Source organism: Dipodomys spectabilis, unplaced genomic scaffold, assembly GCF_019054845.1.
Source record: "Dipodomys spectabilis isolate Male_0828 unplaced genomic scaffold, ASM1905484v1 ptg000174l, whole genome shotgun sequence".
Classification (NCBI taxonomy): domain Eukaryota; kingdom Metazoa; phylum Chordata; class Mammalia; order Rodentia; family Heteromyidae; genus Dipodomys; species Dipodomys spectabilis.
In genome coordinates this window covers 1,407,993-1,428,329 of record NW_024870851.1, presented here as the reverse complement: position 1 = coordinate 1,428,329, position 20,337 = coordinate 1,407,993, and positions in this window count along the sequence as shown.

Below are 20,337 nucleotides of genomic sequence, written 5' to 3'. Positions count from 1 at the left end.
TAATTTTTTAAGTTCCAAGTATATTTTAGATATGAGACCCTTGTCTGTTGTATGGCTAGTGAAGATCTTCTCCCAATCCGTGGGCTTTCTATTGATCTTGCAGCACCAATTCTTGGAAGGCTTTTCTTCTCACTTAGGCCAGCTCTGTACCAAATGATTGCTTTCTCTACAAAATAGTAATTGCTACCTGAAATTCTGACAATGGCAGGACATAATAGGCTAAAGAAGAATTTATGATGACTCTGGATGAAATGCAGGCTAGAATTTAGTGGGATAACTTAGAAATTTAGATGGACCAAAGGGATTGATCTGTTGGTGACTAGCCCAAATGCACCGTGGTTTGAGGACAATACTGGGAAAAAATCCAAAATATAATATTTACCTTCAATATAAACAGCAATGGTTCATGCCCATAATCTTAGCCACTCAGGAGATTGAGGTATGAGGTTTGAACCAACCCCAGGCAGAAAAGTCTGTGAGATCCTTGTCTTCAATTAACCACTAAAACGTCAGTAGTGGAACTGTAGCTCAAGTGATTGAGCAGTAGCCTTGAGTAAAAATGCTCAGGGACAATGCCCAGGCCCTGAATTCAAGCCCTAGGACTGGCACTCAAAAACTTATTGGGGGTGCTGTGAAGGTGGCTCAGTGGTAGAGAGCTTGCCTTGCATGCATGAGGCCCTGGGTTTGATTCCTCAGCACCATATAAGCAAAAAGTAAAAAAGCTGGAAGTGGCACTGTGGCTCAAGTGGTAGAGTGCTAGCCTTGAGCTGAAGAGCTGAGGGACAGCGCCCAAGCCCAGAGTTCAGGCCCCACGACCGGACCTCCCCCCCAAAAACACAAAAAACAAAAAAACCAAAGTTATTGGGATGGTGAATATATAATGAGGCTCTGGGCTAAACAATACACATATTATCTAATTGCATATTGAGATTTGCCCTTTGATTTCTCTTTTATTAGCTTTGATTAGGAAACTGGAGTTAAAATATTTATTTTTAAAAGTTTTAAAAGTTAAAAATATTATTTTTAAACTTTAATGTGCAGTCTCCTGGAAGGCTTGGCAAAATACAAACTGCTCAAATTCCTTTTAGTAGGACTGTTTTTGAACTGGATCACCAAGAATTATGACTTGAGCTGAAACACCACCTCTTCCTGAGTCTCAGTCTACTAGCCTCCTATTCCTTCACCTCACCTAGTCAGTGGAGACTAGCAGCTAAGCCCAACAATATGCATTTCCAACAAGTTTCCAGGTGCTAGTGTTGCTGCTGGTTTAGGCACCATACTTTATGAACAAGGAGAATGAAATCATCTTCCTCAGTAATTCTTCAACCCTCATCCTGCTGCCTTCACACTCTCAACTTCCTTTATTTTCAATTATTAAGTTTAATGGTTGTATAAAGAGATTTCAATTCAGCATGACAAGTCATGAGGACAATACATCTTGATCAATGTCCCTCTTACCTTTCTTTAAACATAAATTTAAGCAATTTAATTTTTTAACTATCTAAGAGACAAATAAGAGGCAGATATTTCTTTTGAGGTTTTCACAGGCTAGTGCTGAGAGAAAAACCCAATATTCAAATATGTGATTACACTCAAGTATAATAAGTGTTTACAGGGAGTTCAGGGGGGTAAAAAATAGAGATGATCAGGTTAACAGAGGGCAGAGGAAGTCTGAATCTCCACAGTGTAAGGAAGACTTGGGCAGGAGATAAGAGACACAGGATGATCAAAACTCAGAAAGGATTGGCCAACCCTTCTTGGAGACTTTGATTTTACTTTGGCCTGGTTTCTTCTGGCTCTGCTTGTGGCCTGATTTCTCTGGGTGATGCTGGATAATTGCTGTGGTTGTGATGGTTCCCTCCCTACCCATTTGCTCCCCTGCACCTGGTCTGTTCAGGCCCATACAGGAGACACTCAGGAGGAATTTGTGCCGAACCCTTTCCTTGGCAATTGTTCTGGGGATTGAAAGAGGCTCCACAAGCTTTACAACCAGTGAAAATTGTCGCCAGCCTCACAATTCTAGCCAACATGTCTATGCTTTGAAGTCTGGTCGCTGCCTTTTACAATTCTATTTTTAAAATGTATTAAAGATGTTTAAACGTGGCAGAGACTTCCAATAAAAGCCATGCTGCTTGAGAATCAGGATGCTGGTCTCAATTTAAAGTGCCTGTTAAATAATAGGATACCCATGTAAAAGGGGATCTGCAGGACTGACTGAACAGCTCTCATGGACATCAAGCTCACTCACCAACACCTCCGATTGGATTTCAGAGGTTAGCATGCCTGTATCTTATCCCGTTTAGGCAATGAAAGTGCCTTTTAATACAAAGTGATGGAATTTTTGTTTGATTCAATCAAGAGCCAAAAAGCATAAAACTGGAACGGAACAAGTCTCCAGTAAAGTATTTTGACAAAAACTTTGGTGAAAAATAAAGCAAGGGCTGATAAGTAGTTCTTATCATTCTATAAGAGCAGGCCCCATGAAGAGGAGCCTGGGTCACGTAATACTTCCTTCCCCAGAATCAGAACTCTGAATGTCATTTGGGAATCAGTCTTTCTTGGCAGTCTATTTTGTCTTGGGAAGTTTATTAGACCTTTTAGGAGGCTACTAAAAGGATAAGATGCGGTTACTGACCTGTGCCCTCCCCATTACTGCCCTTCCTCAATTACTCAAACAGCATTGTTGATTGTAGTTTCAATTTCAGCATTTTCTCCACCCTTTCTGTTGTTTCTTTTATTCAGATCTTTACATGTGCCAAATATTGTTGGTTAATTGGACAATACTCATTTCATCATCCTTTTTCAGTGTTCCGTCTGTACTTTAGATTTTCTTGATGCTTTAGAATCTAAGGTTCTCTTGAAGGTAGGAGTGGTCATGTGGCATAGTCTGACCATGGAATGTAAAACAAAGTTGACAGATGAGTTGTATGAGAGTCTAGCCCTCCTAAAGTAAACAGGGGAACAGCTTTCTCCCAACTCTTTCCTCCTGTAGGCTGCCTGAAATGTGATATGTCTGCTAGTTATGAGACTACCATCTTGCAGCTCTGAGCGAAATGCCAAGAGACTTGTTGAATGCTTGGCTGCAAGATTTGTTGAACCAATGTGTGCAATTATAGACAATTTGGGGCATCTCTCAATGGAAGAAAACAAAAACCATAATTCATTTGAGCTATTGTTATAGTTATTTATTACTTGAAGCCACAAATCCTTTCTGAGCCATTACATGGGCTCAGAGTGTTAAGTTGCCAGAACACATACAACTTGTAGATAGAAGAACTAAGACTAAATTTGATACTGGGCTAACCGTAAACCTGGTGTCCACTGAATCTCTTCTGTGCATCCCTTAAATAGTTTAGCATCTTGTTGCGACATTCATAGAAGATACCTTCTAAAATCTACTATAGTACATCTCTCTTGGTGGATGTGGGTGGATGCTTTGCAGCATAATGTGTTCATAATTTGTTGGCTGCTAGGTTTTTGGTTGTTGCTTGACAAAAGAAACCCCTATTAATAACAATTTGGCTATGGCTCTTATCATTGTGGGGAAAAATAAGACAATTTTTATAGACATGAAAAAGCCCCAAATAATGTCACTGTCTACTCTGTACTTCTCCAACCCTCTTGTAAGTCAGCATCTATAGATGAGTCTTCTAGACTCAGTCTCAACCCTAATAGTAGGAAAAGAAAATAAATGCCAAGAAGGAAAGCAATATAGTGTAGTGCAACAGCAATGCCTAGACTGACTTAGATGTTTTGACTCCAAAACAATGTGGGTCGTTTTTAATAATGAGAATCCACCCTTGGGATTGCCTAAGCACTGACCAGGTCTGCCCACTGAGCTGAATGGGCAAGAGAACCATTGCAGGATCAAGACTACACAGTGTGTAATCAACAATAGTGAGTCTTTCCAAATTGGAGGCATCTTATTGCCTGATCTGATTCTTCACTTTACTATCTGACAGCCATCTGGAAGCAGGTCTGGAATTCTCTAGAGTAAGGGTATCTGGGGTTCTTAGATAATGTAGAGGATACCCTTAAGAAAATTCAGGATTCTTCTTGTTTATTGAATGAGGAATCAGGAGTTTTTAATTCAAAGAATATGAGGTGTGATTACATTTATTTCTGAGCTCATGAAACAGGTAATAACAGCCACACAAGTATTAGTGTTAAGAGACTAAAATGGAAAATGTAATAACCAGAATGATCAAAATATGGGTAGCAGGAATTTTTCTTGAAAAGACATAATCTATTTGGGTTTAGAGCAAACTATATCAACTAATTCATATTTCAAAGTCTCCTTTGATGTTGAATTTTTCCTTCAATGGTAGAGATCCTGAAATCAAAAATTACCACAGGAAAGGAGATGGGTGGATCACCAGGAAGGTCTGTAATATATTATTTTCAGTATGTTATTCAACCTGACTTTATGTGCCAATAAATATTCAAACTGGCTAGAAGCAAAGATACTATTAACCTTCTGGCATTGTGTAGGAGGGAAGCTTCAGTTCTGATGCTAATGATTTTTGTATTATTTTATCAGGGCTATAAACCTTGGGCCATTGTGAATCACAGTATTAACACATCAACATCATTATACTAAAAGTACCAATTACATATAGAGGATAGTGAAAGATTATCCCATCAAGGATAAATTTGATGGCTTAATTGGCAATATTGGTAATATTAAAGGTTTAGGATTCTGGTAACAGTTCAACATTTAATTTATAGTTTAGAGATCTCCAGATAAATAAACACACACACACACACACACACACACACACACACACACATGCAAACAAACAAAAAACAAAACACAAAACACAAAACCCTGAACTGTAACTTCCTGGAAAGTGTGCTAAAGGCCTTAAGTTTTTAAGTTTTAGGAGTAGACATTCTCATGAAAATCTTAATTCATTAGAATGCCTCCAGAATTAACTGGGTAAGAAGACAATCTAATGGGTATAAGTAGGGCAGTTATACCAGGTACTCTAAGCACTTAATATTTTTGGTTTGGTTTTTTTTTTTTTGGCTGGATGTGGGGCTTGAACTCAGGGCCTGGGCACTGTCCCTAAGCTTTTGTTCTCAAGGCTAGCACTCTATCACTTTGAGCGATAGCTCCACTTCTGGTTTTCTAGCGGTTAATTGGAAAGAAGAGTCTCAAGGCCTTTCTTGCCTGGCTTTGAACTGTGATGTTCAGATCTTAGCCTAGGGTTACAGGTGGGAACCAGTGGCTCCCAGCTTCTTTCTTTTAATTTCCACAGTGATCACATGAAATAGGTATTATCACTACTAGAATATTAATATTATTTAAATTTTATGATTCATAACTGTATACATATATGATGGTTTGATATACATACTCAATGTGTAAAGTAATTCCAGCTAGTTTATCACGTGTTCACCCACATATTTTTTTATTGTGAGATATGTGAATTGACTCTTCCAGTTATTCTAAGATATAAAAGAGATTATTGTTGGCTATGGTTACCTTTCTATACAAACCTGTTTCTCTTGACTATCTGAAACTTTGGACCTTTGATGACTTATTCCCCCAGCCTCTGGTAACCATCATTCTTCTACTTCTTTTTTTACTTCTTAAAGTTCAATTTGATTAGATTCCTCATGTAAGTGAGATCATGCAGTATTTTTAATTTTGTGCCTGGCTTATTCACCTAAGCATAATGTCCTCCAGATTCATGGGTGTTGTTACACATGACAAGATTCCTTACTCTTTCAAGGCTGAATAGTATTCCATTGTGTAGGTATAACACAGACGCCTGTACATGACATTTTTAAGCTGTTCATGCACTGATAGACATGGGATGATTCCATGGTTATTGTGACTAATGCTTTAATGAATATAGGAATACAGGTATTCCTTTGATATATTGATTCTAGTTTTGGGTGATATCTAGCCAGTAGTAAGATTGCTGGGACACAAGGTAGCCCTATTTATAGTTTTCTGAGGAACCGTTACACTATTTTCTGTAATGACTATCCTTATCCTCATTTTTTTTTTTTTTGTTGGTTGTGGGGCCTGAACTCTGGGTCTGGGTGCTGTCCCTGAGCTCTTCAGCTCAAGGCTAGCACTCTACCACTTGAGCCACAGTGCCACTTCCAGCTTTTTCTGCTTATGTGGTGCTGAGGAATCAAACCCAGGGCCTCATGCATGTAAGGCAAGGACTATACCACTGAGCCACCTCCTCAGTCTGCTTGTCCTCATTTTTAAATGTATAATTCTTCCTCATTTTATAGGTGAAAATCTGAGGTATGAAAGAATTCATAGATGGCTCTAAATTATACAGTCTAGATGAGTCGAAGTCAAGTTTAAATTCTTATGCTCCTTGAAAAATGCTTGGTTAAGTGGTACCTACTTCCTCCTGCCATCTTCACTACCCTACACTCCTTCGTCCCTGAGTTACTTCTCAGTTGGGCCATTGCAAGATTCAATCAGAAAGAGTAATTTCCAGGTATATACCATTTCTATGCTTTTCTTGACATGATTTTCCCTGAGAAAATACAATTATCTGTTAAAATTTTAATGGTTAGCCTTTATCAGGTGATAGGTAATCTATATCCATCTTACTCCTGCTGAAGATTCCTTAAAGCCAGAGACTTATTAATTTTGAATCTCCTTAGGATCTGGCAAGATCTTTTAGGCTTTATTAGAAGATACTTGACAAATGCATTTAATTGAATAATTGATATGTGCTTTAGGCAAGGCAGGAAATTAAACTCATTTGATGTTGGCCAGGATACTTCTCAGGCAGGGGGTCAGGGGCAAATTCTGTGAGCTTTAGCTACTGGGAGACAGGCCTGTGTCAGCTGGCATGTCCTCATGACGGGAAGTTTGCCACACTTTTATATTGATTTGCATCAAACAGAAATGAGAATTTGAAACTCTCTAAAGAGAGTGCACACAACAAGACAGGTTTTTCTCACTCATGATAATACTCCGGGCTTTACACAGTTGCATAAAATAGTCACAAGTATAAGTAGGTCTATCAGATTTCTATTCCTACTATAACATTCATTTTCTATAAATGACATTATGGAAATGTGGCATGTGTTGCCTGACTTATTTCACTTAGTATAATATTTTAAAGGTTCATCTATGTTATATCATGTATTAATGGCTCATTCTTTTAACCTGACAATATTGCAATTTATAAATATCCCACATAATGTTTATCCATTTGTTTAGGTGTGGGGAACCCTTTTTGTGCCAAGTGCTACTACATATTTAAAACACCATTTGCGGGCCATAAATTATTATTGACAGGCAGGAAGCTGTCGGCAGCAGATGAGAAAAATGCGAGAGGCATACATGTCCAGCCTCTCGTGTACCAGAGATGTACCCTGGGTTTCCTCATTTCTGCTGAGTTGTTCTGACTTTTTCTACTATTAGGAATAATGCCTTTGGGCATTTGTATCCATGTATTTTACATCTTATAATTCTTGAACATACACTTAGGAATGGATGGACCAAATGATAATTTTTTTGAGGACTCAAAACTGTTCTTCATATCAATTATACCATCTCATCCTGAATAGTATTGTATGAGGGTTACAATTTCTCCACAATCTTACCAATGCATTTGTTATCCCAGGTTTTAATTATAACCATTCTAAATATGTGAAATGGTATTTCATTGTGGTTTTGGTTTATGTTTTCCTAATAACCATTCATTTTGAGTATATTTTCATGCTTCTTGGTTTTGAAGTATGAAAAATTCTTATTTTGCTGATATTTTGTGTCATATTCTTTTGTTGCTTATATTTTAGGTATCTACATGTAAGAAGCTACTGTCCAATCCAAAATCATGTAGAATTATGCCTATTGGTATTTATTCTAAGAGTTTTAACTTTTGCTATTCCATCTAGATGTCTGATACATTTTGAAAGATTACTACTACTACTACTACTACTACAGTTTTCTTTCTTTCTTCCTTCCTTCCTTCCTTCCTTTCTTTCTTTTTTATTTATTGTGAGAATACCATACAGAGGAGTTACAATTACATGGGCAAGAAAAGGAGTACATTTCTTATCAAGCATTGTTGCCTCCTGGTTGTTTTCCCTTCCCATCCCTTCCCATACTCCTCCCCTCTCCCCACCCGATCCCCCCCCACCTCCCACCAAAGTTGTTAAGTTCGTTTTTCGACATAACAACTTGTACATCTTATTGTTGCATTGGGTCCATCTGTATCCCTAGTTAAACCATTTGTTTTTTTCCCTTCCCCTCCACAAATTATACCAACATCAAAAACAGTGAAAGTATGGGTTATACTGTGGGGGAGGGACATACAAAGTGGCATAGAAATCTTATAAATATAATAGAAACAATTGCATGAAAGGAAAAAAAAACAGAAAACATTTGAACCCTTATCTTGGGGTTCATTCCCCTAACATCAACTTATCTGACCTTTTCTGCTTGACTCAGACATATACTAGTTATTGCAAATAAGGGAAGTCATGGGACCTATGTTTCTTTGGGCCTGGCTTACTTCACTTAATGTAATTTTTTCCAAGTCTTTCCATTTCCTAACAAATGGGGCAATGTCATTCTTTCTGATGGAGGCATAGAATTCCATTGTGTATATATACCACATTTTCTTGATCCATTCACCTACTGAGGGGCATCTGGGTTGGTTCCATATCTTAGCTATGGTAAATTATGCAGCAATAAACATAGTCATGCTGGTAGCTTTAGTGTGGTCTTGTTTGTGAGCATTTCGGTAAATGCTCCAAAGTGGGATTGCTCGGTCATAAGGGAGCTCTATGTGGAGTCTTTTGAGGAATCTCCATACTGCTTTCCAAAGTGGTTTGAACAAGTTTACACTCCCACCAACAATGCAGTAGAGTTCCCTTCTGGCCACATCCCCTCCAGCATCTGTAGTTATTAGAGTTCTTGATTATAGCCATTCTAACTGGGGTGAGGTAGTATTTCATTGTTGTTTTGATTTGCATTTCCTTTATGGTTAGGGAGGTTGAGCATTTTTTCATGTGTCTATTGACCATCCTTCTTTCCTTTCAGAAAAGTTTCTATGTAAGTCTTTAGCCCACTTATTTATTGGGCAATTGTTTCTTTGAGGATTTGTTGTTGGGGGATTTAATTTTTTAAGTTCCAGGTATATTTTAAATATGAGACCCTTGTCTGTTGTATGGCTAGTGAAGATCTTCTCCCAATCCGTGGGCTTTCTATTGATCTTGCTAGCTATGTCCTTTGCCAGGCAGAAGCTCTGCAATTTCATACAATCCCATTTGTCCAACCTTTCTTTGATTTCTTGTGTTTCTGGGTCTCTATTAAGAAAATTTTGGCCTGTGCCAAGGAGACCTAGGGTTTCTCCTATTCCATCCTGTAACATTTTCAGAGTGTTTGCTTTGACTCTGAGGTCTTTGATCCATTTGGAGTTGATTCTGGTGATATATAAGGTGATATATAAGGATCTAGCTTTAGTTTTCTACAAGTAGTTAACCAATTTTGCTAGCACCATTTACTGAAGAGGCTGTCTTTCTTCCATTCTATTGTTTTAGCTCCCTTATCACAGATTAGTTGGCTATAAGTCTTTAGGTTCATTTCTGGGTTTTCAAATCTATTCCATTGGTCCTGGGGTCTGTTCTGTGCCAGTACCAAGCTGTTTTGATTACTATGGCTTTGTGGTAGAGTTTGAAATTTGGTATTGATATTCCTCCAGCACTGTTCTTTCTGTTAAGGATCGTTTTTGCTATTCAGGGTCTTTTATTATTCCATTTGAATTTTTGGATTGTCTCTTCTATTTCCTTGAAGAATGAGGTTGGAATATTGATAGATATCGCATTGAATTTGTAGATAGCCTTGGGAAGTATTGCCATTTTTACGATGCTGATCTTTCCAATCCAGGAGCATGGGAGTTTTTGCCACTTTCGAAGTTCTGTTTTAATTTCCTTTTTCGGGTTTTTAAAGTTTTCATCATAGAGGTCCTTCACTTCTTTGGTTAAGTTAATTCCTAGGTATTTTATTTTTTGTGGGGCTATTACGAATGGAGTTGCTTTCCTGATTTCAGCCACACTTTTCTCATTGTTGGCATATAGAAAAGCCATTGATTTTTTGAGGGTTAATTTTATACCCTGATACTTTGTCAGAGTTTTGAATCACCTTGAGTAATTTGGGAGTGGAGTCCATGGGATTCTTTAAATACAAGATCATGTCATCTGCAAAGAGGGAGAGTTTTACTTCTTCTTTCCCTATTTGGATCCCCTTTATGTTTGCATCTTGTCTTATTGCTGTAGCTAGGCATTCTAATACTAGATTGAAGAGCAGTAGAGAGAGTGGGCATCCTTGTCTCGTTCCTGTCACTCAGCTTCTTGCTCAGAGCTAATGCTCTACTATCTCCAGTCCAAAATTTTTCTGGTTAATTAGAGATAGTGTCTCAAGGATTTTTCTGCCTGGGTTGGCCTCAAATCTTGATCCTACAGGTTTCAGCCCCCAAAGTAGCTAGGATTACAGGTTTCAGTCACTGGGGCTTGGCTTCTTATTTTTTTAATTAAAAATATTTTAATTGTTATTGTAGCGGTGATGTACAGAGAAGTTACACTTACCTAAGTCAGGTGTCTTCATTTTTAAAGAAGTTATACTGATGATAAAATTCTTGAATTTTTGATCAACATCTATTTTCCTTTATCATCACATATGTCCTCCCCTTACCTTCTGTACTCTATAACTGATGAGAAGTTAGTTGTTAATCACTGAGCTCAAATTATATCATTGTGTTCTGCTTTTCAGCAATTTGATCATCATGTATCAACCTATAAATTCTTTGAGTTTGCCTATTTGAGTTTTATTGAACTTCTTGGATGTATAATGTTTTAAAAAGCTGGGAAGTGTTTACCATTATTCCCTTACACATCATCCCTTTTTCTCTCTATACTTTTTAGATCTCTCATGTGTCCGTTTCTTGGCTCAGTAATATCTCACAGATCTAAAAGTGTATTCTTTTTGCTGAATTCATTTTTCTCTCCCTGTTTCATAAGGCAAATATTTTCTGATCTATCTTTAAGTTTTCAGATTTGTCAGTTTGCTTATATTTATCTTTTCTAATACATTTTTCATTTCATTTAGCTCATTTTTTATATATCAGGATTTTTTTCTAATTTTATTTTATTTTTATGGTGCTGAGGATTGAACGCAGAGCTCTGTTCTAACCCAATGTTCGACTCTGAGTTGCCCAGCTTGTTTTGTACCCTTTCATAGTTTCTATTCTATTTTCTTCCTTTTCTTTTCTTTCTCCTTTTAAAAGTTAACATATAATAGTTGTACAAAAGGGATTTCGTGGGATTATTTTCATGTATGTATAAAATGCACTTTGATCAAATTCATTCCCTCTATGATCAAATTCATTCCCTCTATTACTCTTACTTATCTTCCTCTAGTTTCTATTTCTTAATTAATATTTGATATCTGAAGATATATTGTTCTTATACATTTTTTAGTTCTTTATACATGATATTCATTAATTCATTTAATTTAATTTAAAACACCTGATTTGAAGATTTTTGTCTAGTAAGTCAAATATCCATTTTCTCAGGGACAGCTTCTATTGATTTCTTTTTCCCCTGTTTTTTAAGAATTGTTTTAGTTTTACTTTTTGTCTTTATTGTAAAGTTATACTTTTATGTTACAATATTTTGTTAGATACTGGACATTTCACATGCAAAATTGTGATTACTCTATAAATCAGCTTTTTTCCTCTAGATACAGTGTGTTGATGTTGATATTGATGTTTATTATGTTTGTTATCTGTCTAACAACATCTGAACTAATTCTGCAATGTCTAGCTAGATGTTCTCCTGAGTTTCTTTCAAGTTTGTCTCCTCTATCGGTGATTTAGTTTTTTACAGGTTGCTTTACTTTGCCACTTCCAAATGGATTTTTAATTTAGGCATTGGTCTTTTCATTTTCATAAAAATCTAATCTTAGTTTATCATCTGTTTTTAGTCTTAAAGTCTTCTTGTTTTATAAAAGCTACTTTTCCCCTCCTCTCTCTTTTGTCTTCCTGTTTGTGTTACTTCCTCTTCATCATCATTATCATTATTTCACTCTTAAAAAAACTGAAGGTGAAAAAGTTTGCTTTGATTCCCAGGAAAATTATTTTCATAGATTTACTGTTTACCTCAATGAAAATATTCTTTATTCTGTTCTTTGTTTTTCTATTTATTCATCTTTAACAAGGAGCTTTTCTCCCTACTTTGTGTTTATCAACAGTTTGGCTGTTTAGATTATCCTTAATTGTATATAGTTCTCTTAAAACTGAATATGCACAATTGCTAGACCAATTTCAAACATCAAGTAGGTTTTTATTCCATTTTGCAATGCTGGGCAGATAGAAGATTTGCTCTTTCCATTTCTAGACTCTCTTGTACTCTTAAGATATTTAGCAAACTATTTTTAAAAAACATATAGACAGTATTCTTTTGGTCTTTGCTTCAAACTGTAAACTTGCTCCCCCCCTTTTTGTACTGTATCTTTAAACATACAAAGCACCACTTTCCAGTTCCAGTCCTCTGGGATGGCTTCTCAGTGTTTTGATTGGTGTTTTCATTTTTTTCAACTATGAGGCAGAAATTTTCCTATTTCCCAGTGTTAATAGCAGATATGATTTTTCAGTTATATAATACTGACAGTACTTTATATGTTTTTCACTGAAGTACCACAAATTTGAAGCCATTATTCCTATATTATAGAAATGATGATCACTATGTTTTCTAATATTTGAGAGATATAACAACTAGTTATTCTGGTCTGTCCCTTCATGGATTATATTATAAAACACGGGGAAAAACCAGATCAGACTAGAAGCCATTTTAATTATCAAGTATATAGATAAATCCAAATTTTTAACAGCAAATTTTACTTCCTTGGTATTAGTCTTCGGCTTTTGTTTGTTTTCAAATCTTAACAATTGTTATTATTTACAAACACTCAAACTTAAACTACTTTTATGTACAAGTCCCCAAAGGGAAAAAAGTTTTTGTTTTGTGATACAAGGACTGAAACTCAAGGCCTGCTAGTTAGGTGCTTTACCACCTGAGTAGACTACCAGCCTCTTGGTTATTTTGGAGGTAAAGTCTCCTTTAATCCCTGGGCTGTGATCCTCCTCATTGAATTTTCCATGTTGCTAGAGATGAGTGGTGCGAGTCATTGCCTCAAGCCATTGTGCTTTCCTTGTATCTGGGATAATAGGCACACACCATCAAAACTAGATATTAACTGAAATGTATTAACATGAACTGTACAGAGGGGCTACAATTACATGAGTAAGGTAATGAGTATATTTCCTATCCAGCATTGTTACCCCCTTCTTTGTTTTTCCCCTACTATCCCTCCCCTCCACACCTCCTTTCCCATGAGCGTTTATACTTGGGACACTCAAACAGTGATCTTTTCATCTTCTTCTTCCAAAAACTTTGGATAACAGGGTTGAGCCACCATACCCAGCTATGTAGAAAAACAACATTTACAAGTTTATCTTTTTTTTTTTTTAGAACAATTTCAGAAGACTGAACTTGGAACACTTCCTCAACTGGTAGACATGGAAATAGGAATGACCATTAGGTGTGGATACTAAACATCATGTTGGGAGAGGTCCTGCTAGGTCAAGAACTTGCTCTTTTGTGGGTGAATGGTGGGGAACTTGCAGTCATGGCCGGCAGGAGCAAACCAGAGAAGCAGCAACAGGGTGCTCAGATCAGTCAGTGACTCTTTGCCAGTATGAGTCCACCAATGTATTAGTCGCTGGGATGCTTGTTGTTGATTATCACAGCCCAGGATTCTAATCTCCTTGTGAACATGGTAGACTCTGGCTCATTGCTGTAGTCTCAGGACCTACCTGAGCTCCTGTCCTAAAGAAACTATGCAATATATATGGAATAAGCAAATAAATGAAGAAGAAATCAATATATTCATAAGCACAGGCTTAGCCCAAATAGTGTGTCATGACAACAGAACATTTTTCTATTTCATAGAGAAATTTATGGGACGATAGAGAAAAAATAGCTTTCTTGTTGCTAGGGGAAAACATCCTGCAGAATAAATTCGGGGGGCCGTTGGCACACTGTTTGGAATCCAGTGAGAACTGGTGTAGTCAGGATCAGCAGTGATATGAATGTAGTCATGGCATTGCAGTTGCTAATTTACTTTTCAGCTAGTGTTAGTAAGAAAAGCAGTAGTTTGAAACAATCTTTATTTCTGTGTTGAAAACATTTGCAATGCCTCTTGATGAACAGATGAACAAATCAAAAGCAGGTTCCTTCCTAGTTTATTCTGTTTTCCCACTTTGCTTAGGGCTACCTCCAGCCCCCATGCAAATAACATAGTTAATATGCAGCTGTGAAAAGCCTCCTAAAACCCAAGTGAAGGCATAACCAAAGGAAATTCCTGAAAAGTTGCACACGAGCCTTGGAGAATGAGCCTCTGTACGCTCCTTCTGCTTCTTCCCCTTCCTCCCACAGTCTTCCTGGCCCGGATGGGCAATCATCACACTTCATTGTCCAGTACCATCATTACAATATTGTTATCATCTGAGCTGGAGTCTGACACTTTCTCTAAGACCTTTCAAATAACCCCTTTACTAGGCTTCAGTACCAAACCATTCAGGGCAAATCTCTGCTTTGTGCTTGTCAGCCTTAATAGACTGGATGTCACTTGAGCCTGTAAAAAGTGCCTGCTCCTCAGCTGTCAGTCAGTCCTGGTGGTGTCAGCTGAGAGCGTGGCTGGAGCTGGCTGGATTAGAGGGTAGTTACCATAGCTGTCAGACTACTGACAGCCTGACACCCACACTCCCAACTTCCCCTTACTGCATTTGGTTTCTACTGCGCTCTCTGGACCTTACTTAAGGTGGATCTCTCTGTTGGAAACAGATCATAATATAGCTAGCCTCTTCAAAAGTTAGGCTGTTTTTGTCCCTGTTCTGATTTTTTAGAACATCCCTTTGAGTAGTTTTTATATTCCAGTGGATTTTTTTAACCTCATTTCAGCAATACAGCTACCTCTCTGTACTTTCCAAGTTCATAGACACTCTCTATGTACATGTATGTGTAATGTCTATTTTATAAATTCTAATTGTTTAAGGGTGTATTGCTCTCACCAGAAGCATTGCCCTTACCTCTTCCTCCTCTATATCACTTTCTCCTTTCTCTTTCTCTTTGCTCTGGCCTTTTGTGTTAAGTGGGAAGTTCAGTTAGTCTTTGTATACATGTATGTGCACATGTATGCAGTAGGGTGTTGGATTATCTTCAAAAGTAGAGGTATCTGTGTTCATACCTAGAAGAAGACTGACTGCCATGGCAGAAAGAATAAATTGGCAATCCTTAAACCTAGGCCTTACTTAATATTCATCTTCAATGCAGCCATTTAATGAACTGAATTGATTCCTTCTTTCCAGTTTTCATTCACGTCTTTTCTTTCTCTTTCCTTTCCTTTTTCCTCCTTCATTCATTTTCAATTGATTAAAAGTTGACTATCCTGCAGCCCCAGGCTGGACACCAGGCAAGCACAGAGCAGTGTAACTACAGCCTACTCATCTTTCTCAGGTAAGGTTAAAATTTATAGGCTTTTATTTCTGGCCAGGAAGCTGAGCTTAATTAACACTTTCATTTACTTAGCTAATACTCAAGGCTGATTTGCTTTATTTAAACCAGGCTTTGGGACCAGACATGCAACTTGTACAACATCATCTTAAATTTGCTTGATAGTCTAACCTGCTATGGAATTGAACTTGACTTTACATTCCAAGCATAGCTTTCAAACTCACACAGGCACATGCCTATTAGTGCTGGGTGACTATAAGGCAGAGGAAACATTAGACTCCAGTTATCTACTCTATAAGAAGTTGCTGTATCTAGTCAACGTTAGCTACCTTTTTAGTCATATTTTCTTTTTTATTAATATTTTTATTGTGAAGATATTGTACAGATGGGTTACAGTTACATGAGTAAGGAAATGAGTACCTTCCCTATCAAGAATTGTTACCCCCTCCTTTGTTTTATCCCCTACTATCCCTTCCCTTCCCACCTCCCCAACTCCTCCCCTGCCCCCCCCCCAAGTTGTAAAGTTCGTTTTCAACATAGTGTCTTGTACATCTCATTGTTACAATGGGTCAACCTGGATCCTGTTTCAGCACTTTATTTCCATTCCCCTCCCCAAATTAGAAATGTATGCACAAGATGAAGGGCACCGGAATCAAATACAGTGAAAAGAGAAGTTATACCACGGGAGAAGAACATACAAAAGAAACCAAAATATCACATAGTACATTAAAAACAACAGTGACAAAGAAAAAAACCTCTTGTGTCCCTATCATGGGGTTCAGTTCACTTAGCATCATCTTATACAGTCATATGTACATAGCTTTTGTCCTTTTCTGCTTGTCTGGTAAGATTATCGTAGACGTCTACTAGTTATTGAGAATAAGGGAAAGCATGGGACCTATGTTTCTTTGGGTCTGGCTTACCTCACTTAATATAATTTTTCCAAGTCCTTTTTGTTTTTCCGTTTCCTAACAAATGGGGCAGTGCCATTCTTTCTTATGGAGGCATAGAATTCCAGTGTGTGTGTGTGTGTGTGTGTGTGTGTGTATGTGTGTGTGTGTGTGTGTATCACATTTTCTTCATCCATTCATCTCCTGAGGGGCATCTGGGTTGGTTCCATATCTTAGCTATGGTGAATAATGCTGCTATAAACATAGTTGTGCTGGTAGCTTTAGTGTGGCCTTCTTTGTGATCATTTGGGTAAATGCACAGAAGTGGGATTTCTGGGTCATAAGGGAGCTCTATGTGGAGTCTTTTGAGGAACCTCCATACTGCTTTCCAGTATGGCTGAACAAGTTTACACTCCCACCAACAAAGCAGTAGGGTTCCCTTCTGGCCACACCCCCTCCAGCATCTGTTGTTATTAGATTTCTTGATTATAACCAGTCTAACTGGGGTGCGATGGAATCTCAGTGTTCTTTTGATTTGCATTTCTTTTATGACTAGAGAATTAAGTGTTTCTTCATGTGTCTATTGGCCATTCTTACTTCCTCTTCAGAGAACTCTCTCTTTAAGTCTTTAGCTCACCTATTAATGGGGCATTTAGTCACATTTTCTACATGTGATGAACCACTCCACACACACGCATGCACACACACACACATACACACACACACTTTCAGAGTTACAAATATACATTGTGAGATAATAAGTACTAATCTGTATGGCAATTTTTTATAATTTGAAATTGAGATAATAAGTACTAATCTGTATGGCAATTTTTTATAATTTGAAATTTGAGTACGAATGCTATTTTATTTATTCTTTATTTTTGGCCAACTTTCCTTCCTTTTATGGTTTGTTTGTTTTTGGTGTGTGTGTGTGTGTTTTTTATTGTTAGTATCTAATGCCAGGGATGAAAAAAAAGTTCTCTAGTAAAAATAAAATAACAGATTAGAGTTTCATTAAACTTATGAACTTGCTCAATCAGGAGCCTTGACGGGCCTTTCCTGGTCCTTATGTTCATAAGAACATGTTGCTTCTGAAGACCATTGTTTTCTTAGGACTCCAGCAAAATGGTTCCAATTAAAAAAAATCAGTATCTATCCCAATTCTGTGTAATTTTGTATTCCTTATAACTCCAGAAACTTGACAAAGTAAAGTTCAAACCAGAACTTGAAAAATGTAGTAAACATACTGGAAAAGGTGGGAGACGAGAGAGGAGATACAAGAACTTTGTGTTTTCAGTGCCAAAGCCAAAGACATATTTTTCCTGCACTTTCTCTCCATTCCAAAGAAAATGTTTTTTAAATAAAAAGACCCTTATATTTCACCTAATTAAATGTTGGAGAACAGCCTTTCAATATTATTTACAAGCATTTGAAAGTTTTAAATTCAACAAGTCCCCCACATGCTTGCTTGCTCTAACAGACATTCTTTATTGTGTGTTGCTGAGCCCGTCTACTCAGTACCACAATGAGTAGAGGTGCAATTATTCAACTAATTTGGTGAAAAGCATCACATCTAACAAATAAGTGGGTTGTAAAAGTGTTTACTTCCAAACCAAGTGTTCTGACCATGTTTTTGCTGAACTTCTTGGGCCAGGATTCCATTGCACATCAGCAATAGAAATACTTTTTCACAGTCAGCTTTCTCCTGAGCCTCATTTGTGAATGAAGTCCTGTCGTTTTGCAAGGTGAGTGTCAGAGGTAAAGATCCCAGAGATGAGATGGGGAAATAGAACTGTCAACATAGCTTGGCACCATAATTAGCTGAGGTAGTAGGTGGGTCAACTTTTAGTAAAAATCTTCACCTTACTTTTAACTATACAATAGATAGTAAGGTCCTCTTCATAACCCCCTTTCAAGTATACCTTAGTCTAGACGGGAACTCAAGACCACACCTGTGGACAATGCAGGAAGTGTGATTTGAAACACAACAGCTATTCTTGAGTTCCCGTCTTGGTTCTCGAGCCTCATTTCTCTCTCACCCACAAAACAGATAAAGTTATAGAATTTATATCGATTAAGTGAGATAATCCGTAGTAACCAGCATGAAGTAAGTTTCTACTAAATGGTGATTGCTATTATTATTATTTTTATTATTATTACTACCATTAGTGCTATTTATACTCTTGCCCTGACCTAGGCTCTGAATTTATAAAGCTAAAGAAACTTTACAGATGTTAGTCTTCTTTCCTGACCCTATGCAATGGATAACACATTCCCATCCATCCATCCTGTACTTATTCATTTATGTAGCAAATATTTAAGGGTCTACGGTGTGCCATGCCAGGTACTTGGCCAGCTGAACAGTTGCAACAGTGAACACTGTCTGCCCTTAAGGATTCCCTGTCACATGAATAGACAGATGAGGTAACATTCACAGGAAGGATGTAATGAGACCCATAATTAAAATACAGAAAAAAATGTGATGCTGAGAGCACTAAGGAAGCAGTAGAAACATCAGGAAAGTTAGACTAGAAAGCAAGAACTTTGATCTGAGTCTGGAAGAACAACGAAGGGTACTTTCTGCCTATGTGAACAGTGTGTAACCAGAATAACAGTGGTAGGAAAATCACATCCCATGGTGCCTGAAGTAGCACATGGGCCACAAGTAGGCCAGGAAGGGAGGTTAGGGTCCAATCTAGAGAGCTAGTGTCTCAGGCCTTCTTCAAAATCTAGGGAGTATTAGAATCTACCTATATAGCCTAGGCTGTCCTTGAACAGATGAACCTCCTGTCTCAGTCTCCTGAGTACTGGGATGACACATCATGTTCCGCTTCTGTTAATGGTTTGAGAAAGAGAATAACAGGATCAGCTTTGTATTCTAGAAAGCTTCCTCTCATTGAATGATGAGAAATGTTGTTGAATAAAAAAATTATCCCAGCAAGGAGATAAAACTCTTCAGTAAGGCAGAGGCAGGGAAAATGAAGAGGAAGAAATGACTTCAGAGCCATGAAGAAGGACACAACCAAGATTCCTGGTTTGGAGAACTAAGGACGGCAAGGTTCCAAGGTGAATTCTGGTTCCTGATTCAGGTGACCACGTGGAGAGAAGAGGCATGATTGAGTTGGCAAGTACCTAGGAGAACCTGTTGGTGAAGAGTGAGAAGGACTGGGGCACAGGACTGATGAGCTTATACAGTCTGGGTAAATTAAGTAGATGCCCATGGGGCAGTTGGGGAAAGTGTACAGTAAACATGTGGGACACAAGCTCTGGGGAAGATTTGAATGTCTCAAGTAGGGTGGATGTGATGAGGGGGAGCCATAGTGAGGATGAGGTAGCACAGGAGATGGCAGCTGAGAAGGCCACTAGGGAAGACTGGTGACAGAGCCCTTTAGGGACAACACAGGACCAAGAGCCTGCAAAGGAGTCACTGAGGAAACACAGAGAGGACAGTAGGGACAAATGCTTGGACATGGTGGGAGGTGAGTAGTTTTGTTTCTGAAAGAAGTTAAGCCAAGGGACCTGCAGAGCAGAGGATTCCTAGCAACCCAAGGAGAGGAGCTCAGTTATTTCTGAGTGATGACAAGATGCACTGTGGAGGTCTCCGAGAACGGGAGAGGGAGTTTCTAAGCTTGTGGTGTGAGTGAGAGGTTGAGGATTGCAGGGTTATCAGGTTCCCACTTTAGGGCTCAAGTCACACCTCTTGGCATGCGGCTTTATTTTCCTTACCACATCCTTGATTGCAGCTTGTAAATCTTTAAGCTGGTTCTGTGAGCCCTCTTGAACACCCAGTTCAAAAATATGTAATGAATTGAAAGAATGATCATTTGTCATCTCCAAGAATCCCAGGTGGCTCCCCCTCCCTGCCCCCCCCCCCCCCGCAAGT